This window comes from Ictalurus punctatus, chromosome 25 (genome assembly GCF_001660625.3).
Source record: "Ictalurus punctatus breed USDA103 chromosome 25, Coco_2.0, whole genome shotgun sequence".
Lineage (NCBI taxonomy): Eukaryota > Metazoa > Chordata > Actinopteri > Siluriformes > Ictaluridae > Ictalurus > Ictalurus punctatus.
Window position 1 is genome coordinate 17,248,289 of NC_030440.2, and position 7,500 is coordinate 17,255,788.

General features: G+C 41.0%; 1 protein-coding gene across 4 annotated transcripts in view; it reads left to right on the forward strand.

Moving 5' to 3' along the window:
- The window catches only part of max (myc associated factor X), a 21,093-nt gene that overhangs the window by 931 nt on the left and 12,662 nt on the right, over positions 1–7,500 (forward strand). The window lies entirely within an intron of this gene.

Below are 7,500 nucleotides of genomic sequence, written 5' to 3' on the forward strand. Positions count from 1 at the left end.
TCCTTTTATCTATCTATCTATCTATCTATCTATCTATCTATCTATCTATATCCATCTCTCTCGCTCTCTCTCTCTCTCTCTCTCTCTCTCTCTCTCTCTATATATATATATATATATATATATATATATATATATATATATATTGTGTGTGTATATATATAGTTCATATATATATATATCTATCTATATTTGATCTCTCTATCTATATTATCTATCATTCTATATATGATCTATTTATCCATCTAGACATTATCTAACTATCTTTGTGTTCTATCTATCTATTTATCTATCTATATCCATCGCTCTGTCTCTACGTGTGTGTGTGTGTGTGTATGTATATGTGTGTGTGTGTATATATATATATATATATATATATATATATATATATATATATGTATATGTATGTATGTATGTATGTATGTATATATATATATATATATGTGTGTGTGTGTATAATGAATGATCTATCTATATATGATCTCTATCTATATTATCTATCAATCTATATATAATCCCTATCCATCTAGACATGATCTATCTCTGTTTATCTATCTTCGTGATCTATCCATCTATTTATCTATCTATATATATCAGCGTATATAAATATAAACAGATCTAGTAAAGGTCAAGTGTAGTACACAGTGTTTCCATGGCAACGCAAGTCCTTTCTTCCTGAAATGCACTACAAGGAATTGTTTACTACAGCCGTTCTCAAACTGGGGGCCTCCAGGTGGTGTTGTAGGGGCCACTTAGTTATTCTAGAACAATGTTATTAAAAAAAAAAAAAATTATATATATTTTACCTGTATGTAAGTCGTGGTTCTGAACCTTTACACTATGATGTATGTAAAAAATGAGAAATATTAATAAATGAAATCAATTATACACCGCACACTAAGACGCGCACCAAACGGAGACATCCGTTGATGTATTAGTGCACAGTACTGTTATCCACACGCGGATAAATCCTCAGACTATTAGGATATAAACGGATGAGTTTTTAGATGGAGGACGTAGTCTCTTATCTTAAAAAAAAGTGTGTTCTGAAAAGTGTGATTTTAACCGTGGCGTGGATGTTGTTACTTAAATGAGATGGAGCTGGTTTGAATACAACCCCGATTCCAAAAAAGTTGGGACGCTGTGTAAAATGTAAATAAAAAAAGGAACGCAATGATTTGCAAATCTCATAAACCCTGTGGAATGAGCAGCTTGCACATCTGGAAAGGCACCATTAGTGCTGAAAGGTATATACAGGTTTTAGAGCAACATCTGCTTCCATCCAGATCCCATCCCATCTTTACTTCTGAGAGACTCCGCCTCTTTTTATACCCAATCATCTTACTGACCTGTTCCCAATTAACCTAATTACTCGCCAAATCTTCCTCCAGCTCTTTCTTTTTCCTAACACTTACTTTTCCAGCCTTTTTTTGTCCCCCGTCCCAACTTTTTTGAGATGTCTTACAGCTATCGAATTCAAAATGACCTTATTTTTTTTCCCCTTAAAACGGTACGTTTCCACAGTTTAAACATCTGATATGTTTTTCTGTTCTATTGTGAATAACACCTGGGTTTATGAGATTTGAGAATCATTGCGTTCCGTTTTTATTTACATTTTGCACCGCGTCCCGACTTTTTTGGAATCGGGGGCTGTGTATCTCAGAAGCTGCTGTTAGTGCAACGAAAAACAACCTAGATTCTGGTGGCAAACTCATGACTCGGAATTTCCGACCAGGAACTAACCGGATACTCGGAAACCTCTGTGTTCAGCAGGTGACGTTAAATCAAAATGGCCGCTCACAACATCAACAGTAAAACACGGCAGCACTTCGTGGCTTATAATGAGTTACACTGTATATACACGTATTAGCTTTAGGATTCTAAATTCTAAATTCTAACTCCTCCTTTCAGAGAGCATACTCTGCTCTGATTGGTCAGACGTCCCTGTCTGTCGTGATCGGTCTTCCACTGTCAGTGAGCAGCCGATGGAGACCAGAGGCGGGGCTTTTTGTTACAAACCTACATAGGTTAGAACAGGAAGTAAAGTCTAACGACTGGATTCAGCTGTTCAGGATCGATTCCTTCTTTTCGGAGTCGATAACTCCGTTTGTCGTGCGCTTTGATCGTTGAAACAAACAGCTCTATAACACGCTACATGAAAGGGAATATTTGAAAAACCGCAATATGTGCACTTTAAGTCGAACGCAGCATTAGCTACAACAGTACGATGTCACCGCATGATGTTACGTCTGCGTAACAGGTTTACCAATGTCAAGGGTTTTTTTTTTTTTTTTTTTTTTTAAACCATCAGCTTCATGAAAGTGTTCATTGGATATCAGCTTAATTAAAAAAAGAAGGCGGCAGTGCTGGTTTGGATTGTTGTTGTGAACGTTTCTTACGTCTTCGTTTCGTTTGGAATGTAAACGCGACTCCCCGATGCCGCATAGCGCGACTTCCCTTCGTAGCTAGAAGTTAGTACACACACACAAAAGAGTTGAGAATCGTGTTTTTAATAATCGATTCTTGGGTGGAAGAGAGCGTCACGATGTGTTCTACAAACCTCTGATAAATGAAAACAAAGCGTCAGAAAGTCATCGAGGATGGAGGGTGTTGGTTTTATCCATCCATCTTCTATACCGCGTATCCTTCAGGGTTGCGGGGAACCTGGAGTCTATCCCAGGGAGCATGGGGCACAAGGCGGGGTACACCCTGGACGGCGTGCCAATCCATTGCAGGGCACACAATCACACACATTCATACACTACAGACACTTGACATGCCGGCGGGAATCGTACCCACGACCCTGGCGGCGTGACGCGAACGTTCTAACCGCTAACCCACCGTGCGCCTTACGACGTCGCTGTATCGAAGTAGACTGAAGCGCTTTATTTAAATCGTCCGCTTTATCGACTACACCAGTGGTCACCAACGCTGTTGCTGGAGATCTACCTTCCTGAAGACTTTATCTCCAACCGTAATCGTGTCCACCTGACCCGCCTTAAGAAGTTCTTGATCAGCTAAAACTAGGTGTGTTAGATTTTGGTTGGAGATGAAACCTGCTCGAAGGAAGATCTCGAGGAGGAGATTTGGTGGCCACCGGACTACAGGCTTTCAACAGGTTCATGTGACCGTCACGAAGCGGCCAGTCAGCTGACCCTCAGCCGGTGTTTAGTGTTTCCTTCTACAGACTGTCTGCCGCTTTTGCTTTCACTTCACTTCACGTAAACAGCTCTGAACCTGTGGACCTTTGCCAAATAGACAATCAACAACCTGTGAACTGTAACAGGAAATGGGATTTCATTTATATATATATATATATATATATATATATATATATATATATATATATATATATATTTTAAAAGGACTAAACGTACATATTTGAGGACCATTTATAGATTACAGGAGTATAAAATGTTCTAATAAAGGTGAAGATTATAATATAGCCTGCAGTCCTACCCAGTTTAACGTCTGGAATGTAGATACGCGATATGAGAAGAGCTCGTGTTTGTCCGTATCTCTTCTTGGCTTTTGCCTGAGCTGAGAATATAATAATTAATACGTCATCGCATCGTCCGTTTCCTCACGTTAGTGTCTTTAGGTCTGTTTGATTTGACCCCCGTTCCTTATTCTGCTGACTAAAAGGTTTAAAAGTGTCTGAATATATCCTCGTCGATGATGAAGAACACGTGTTACATCTTTTAGATTATAATAGTTTTTAATTATTAATACAAAAAGACACCACGTCATCTTAAACCTGTAGCGATCCTCCCTGATGTGGGCAGGCTTTAAATATCAACTTGTTTTATTACGTATGAATAGGGCTGGGCGATATATCGATATAACGTGGTGACATCGTGATAAATGATTACGCGATACACTTTTCTGAGATATCGTTGGTATGTGATGTTTTTTTTTTTTTTCCTTTTTTTTAATAATTACAAATAATATTTGACTGAATGGATGCCGTTGGTTTGACAGAATTTTTTTTTTTAACTTTGTCTTCGTAGGCGTTAAAGAAAAGCATCGTCAAACTCAGTTGAACAGTTTAAGTTTATTTTACCGCTGTTTTTAAGACTGTTTTTTTTTTTAAATAGCTAACTGATATATCGTTATACGCGTCGTGTATCGTAGAAATGTCCTCAAGTAACGATTGGATTGTCGATGATCCTGGATTTGTCCATCCTTTGACATTGAAGCTGCTTGTTGGATTTGTTACCAAGGCAACAGTTCAAACCTGCTCAGCTGGTTCAACGTAAACAAGATTTTATATTTATATATATATATATATATATATATATGTACACATACGGTGCCCTCCACTAATAACAAAGACGGCTGTGAAAAATTTTCTTTACTGTTTAACATTTTGAGCTTTTTTTTAAAAAAAAATTCACGAAAATAGTCTGCTCTCATGGAGATCAGTCATTTGCAAATACAACACCGGTTTATCAAAAAACAATCTGTGTTAAATGTGTGTGCAACAATTATTGGCACCCTTTTAGTCAATACTGTGTGATAGCGCTCTTTACCATGATAACAGCTCTGAGTCTTCTCCTATAACGCCTGATGAGGTTGGAGAATACGTGGCGAGGGATCTGAGAGCGTTCCTCCAGACAGAATCTCTCCAGATCCTTCACATTTCGAGGTCCACGCTGGTGGAGTCTCCTCTTCAGTTCACCCCACAGGGTTTCTATGGGGTTCAGGTCAGGGGACTGGGATGGTCAGGGCAGGAGCTTGATTTTGTGGTCAGTAAACCATTTCTGTGTTGATTTTGATGATGTTTTGGATCATCGTCCTGCTGGAAGATCCAACCACGGCCCATTTGAATCTTTCTGGCAGAGGCGGTCGGGATTTCATTTAATATCTGCCGATTTGACGTTCCGGTAGTGTCTGGCAAACTGAAGATGCTCGAGTTTGTTTTTGGATGAGAGTGGAGGCTTTCCATGGACACAAAAATCTTAAAGGGACAGGCAGATTAAAGCAACGGTGCTAACGGCAAAATGCACAACAGGAAAGTTAACTGAATTAGTGATGTCATGTGGGCGGGGTTAACAGACTGAGGTAAATTCGTTGCCTTTAGCTTGGCCGGCTAATGCATGATGGAGATCAAACACTCGGAATCATCTGAAGGGGTTTTGATGGAGCTGGCTGGGAGGCCCGGCAGTAGTGCGCTGCAGTAATCCAGTTTTGAGATGATAAGAGTCTGGACTGTGTCACCTGCTCAGTGAGCTAAGGTCTGGTTTAGATCGGTGAGATCTGTCCACGTCGGCCATGTCAGTGTTTTTCTCCGTCCTCAACTGAAGGAATTACAGACCATGTGACCTGCTGTGGACCTGCTGACCTTTTTACGTATTTTGTATGTAGACAGAAGCAGCAGCTTCCCCCTCTCCGCCTCTCCCAGGTGCCTGATGGCTGACCCCACCCCTTCCCGGTTGGGACTACACGTTGTTCCTCTTCAGGGTTGCCAGTTCTCATGTTTTTTCGTTTGTTGAAAAAAATCAACGTTTTTTTTTTTCTTTCAGAGGTCTTTTTTGTCTCCATACTACGTAGCACGAGTGCGATCCTGAAGTCTGATTAAAGGGGATGTTATAGATACAGCTATTAACCACCGATATATTCACACGCGCTACGAAATACGTTATTTCGTTTTCTGGAAAGAAAGGGATGTGCATCGCTAATGAAGTGCCTCGTGTAATGCTCACGCCATCTTCAGCGGATTTATTGATGAATCCGTTCACGATCTCCACGGATTCCTCGCCTGCTTCAGTCTTATCAGATACAGTACAGTATACCCAGATTCACGACACGGCATCCCAAAGTCGCTTCCCCGCGGCGTGTAACACTGCGTATGACGGTGTAATAATCCGGGTTGCGTAGACAAAGCACCGTTTTGAAACGCGACCCTTGTACGTTAAGTTAATCGCTGTCGTTTATATACGATGAGACGAACAACACGCCGTTGCTCACCACAAGGCCATCTGTTTTGGGCTTTTCCCTCACAACGACCCGCTCGTTTGCGTCATGACAACCACCGACAGTCTCGCTTCAAGCAAAACATCGAGGAACAATTAGAGAATTTTCTGTTTTTGTTTGTTTGTTTGTTTTGTTTTGTTACAAGCTTATGTACCTCCCTAATTTCTCCATCTGGGGATTAATAAAGTATGATCTTATCTTACAGACCGACTTCGCCGTGAACGTTTCCTTTCGTTTTCACCACCGGCTCGTGTGGTTTTTAAACGGTTGTTTTGAATACAGCGCTTTTTTATTTTTTTTATCTTAATTAATTGTTTTTCCCCTGTAACGTGAGCATAACCGAGCACGACAGCCCTAGTTATGGGAGTACGCTGTTTACTGTGTACACGGTCTCACCGTATAGTGCTACAAATGAAGAAATGGCTACGCTAGTACCGATCGGATGGCGTGTTGTGTTGTGTTGTGTGCACAAGACTCTTTTCACACTTCACACAGTTGTTCTCGAGGTGGTGTTGTCACTTCTGTGTGAGGGTGAGAGAGTGTGGTTGGTTTAACGAGGGCATTTCTTGTGCAACACTAATGACTTCCCAATTTCAGACCGCACTAGATGACGGTACATTACCCGTGCGTGAAGTGTTAACCTGTTTGGTCAGGAGACACCCAGGCACTGTGTATACTTCCTTGTGTGTGTGTGTGTGTGTGTCATGACAAAGCCCTACTTACTGACTACTACACATTCCCAACCCATGTCCACACAGTAGTGGACTAGTCGGACCGGCATCGCGTCCTCGGCAGGCGTATCGGCGGAGGTGTGCGAGACTTCATCTCCTCGCCGTACGAGATCGGAGTCGAGATGTCCGAGTTTTATCTCCTGTGCCGAGAGGAAGAACTTTGTTTAATATCGAGGTTTTTAAGCAAATATCGAATCAGACGTTAAAACAACGCCGAGATGACGGAGAGCTCGTCTCGGTACACGTTCGAGCGTGGGTCCGTACCAGTTTGTTTACGCGCATCGATGGTGACGATAGCGGTTAGTTTGCGGTATAACGTAAAGGGCTAGGCATACCGAATACCTCGAAGCATACCTGAGAACAATATACCTGATCCTCAGGATAAAAGCTTTGTGTGCATTACCGACCGTATACAGGGCCACACCCTAACCTATATAACACACCATGCTTGTGTGTTGTCAACGAAACTCATCTGGTTGACTGGTTTGCTTCAGGAGGGAATAATACAGAAGCGAAAGAGACTACAGTTTGCTTAGTATTGAAAGAAGCTATAGAAGCTGTGTGGTTTTTAAAATGTTTACATATTCAACAGTGAATTAATTCAATGTAGTCACGCGTAGCAGCCTATTTTATTCGGTTTTATTTCACCTAGAGACATTTGACAAGGCAAGGCAGCCAACTGTCACCACTAATAACCTTCAAACAGAGGAAATAAATAAATAAATAAATAACACGAGTTGTTGGCCAAGATCAGGATGTTTATTACACACACGCGTTTCCTATTAGAAAGAATGTT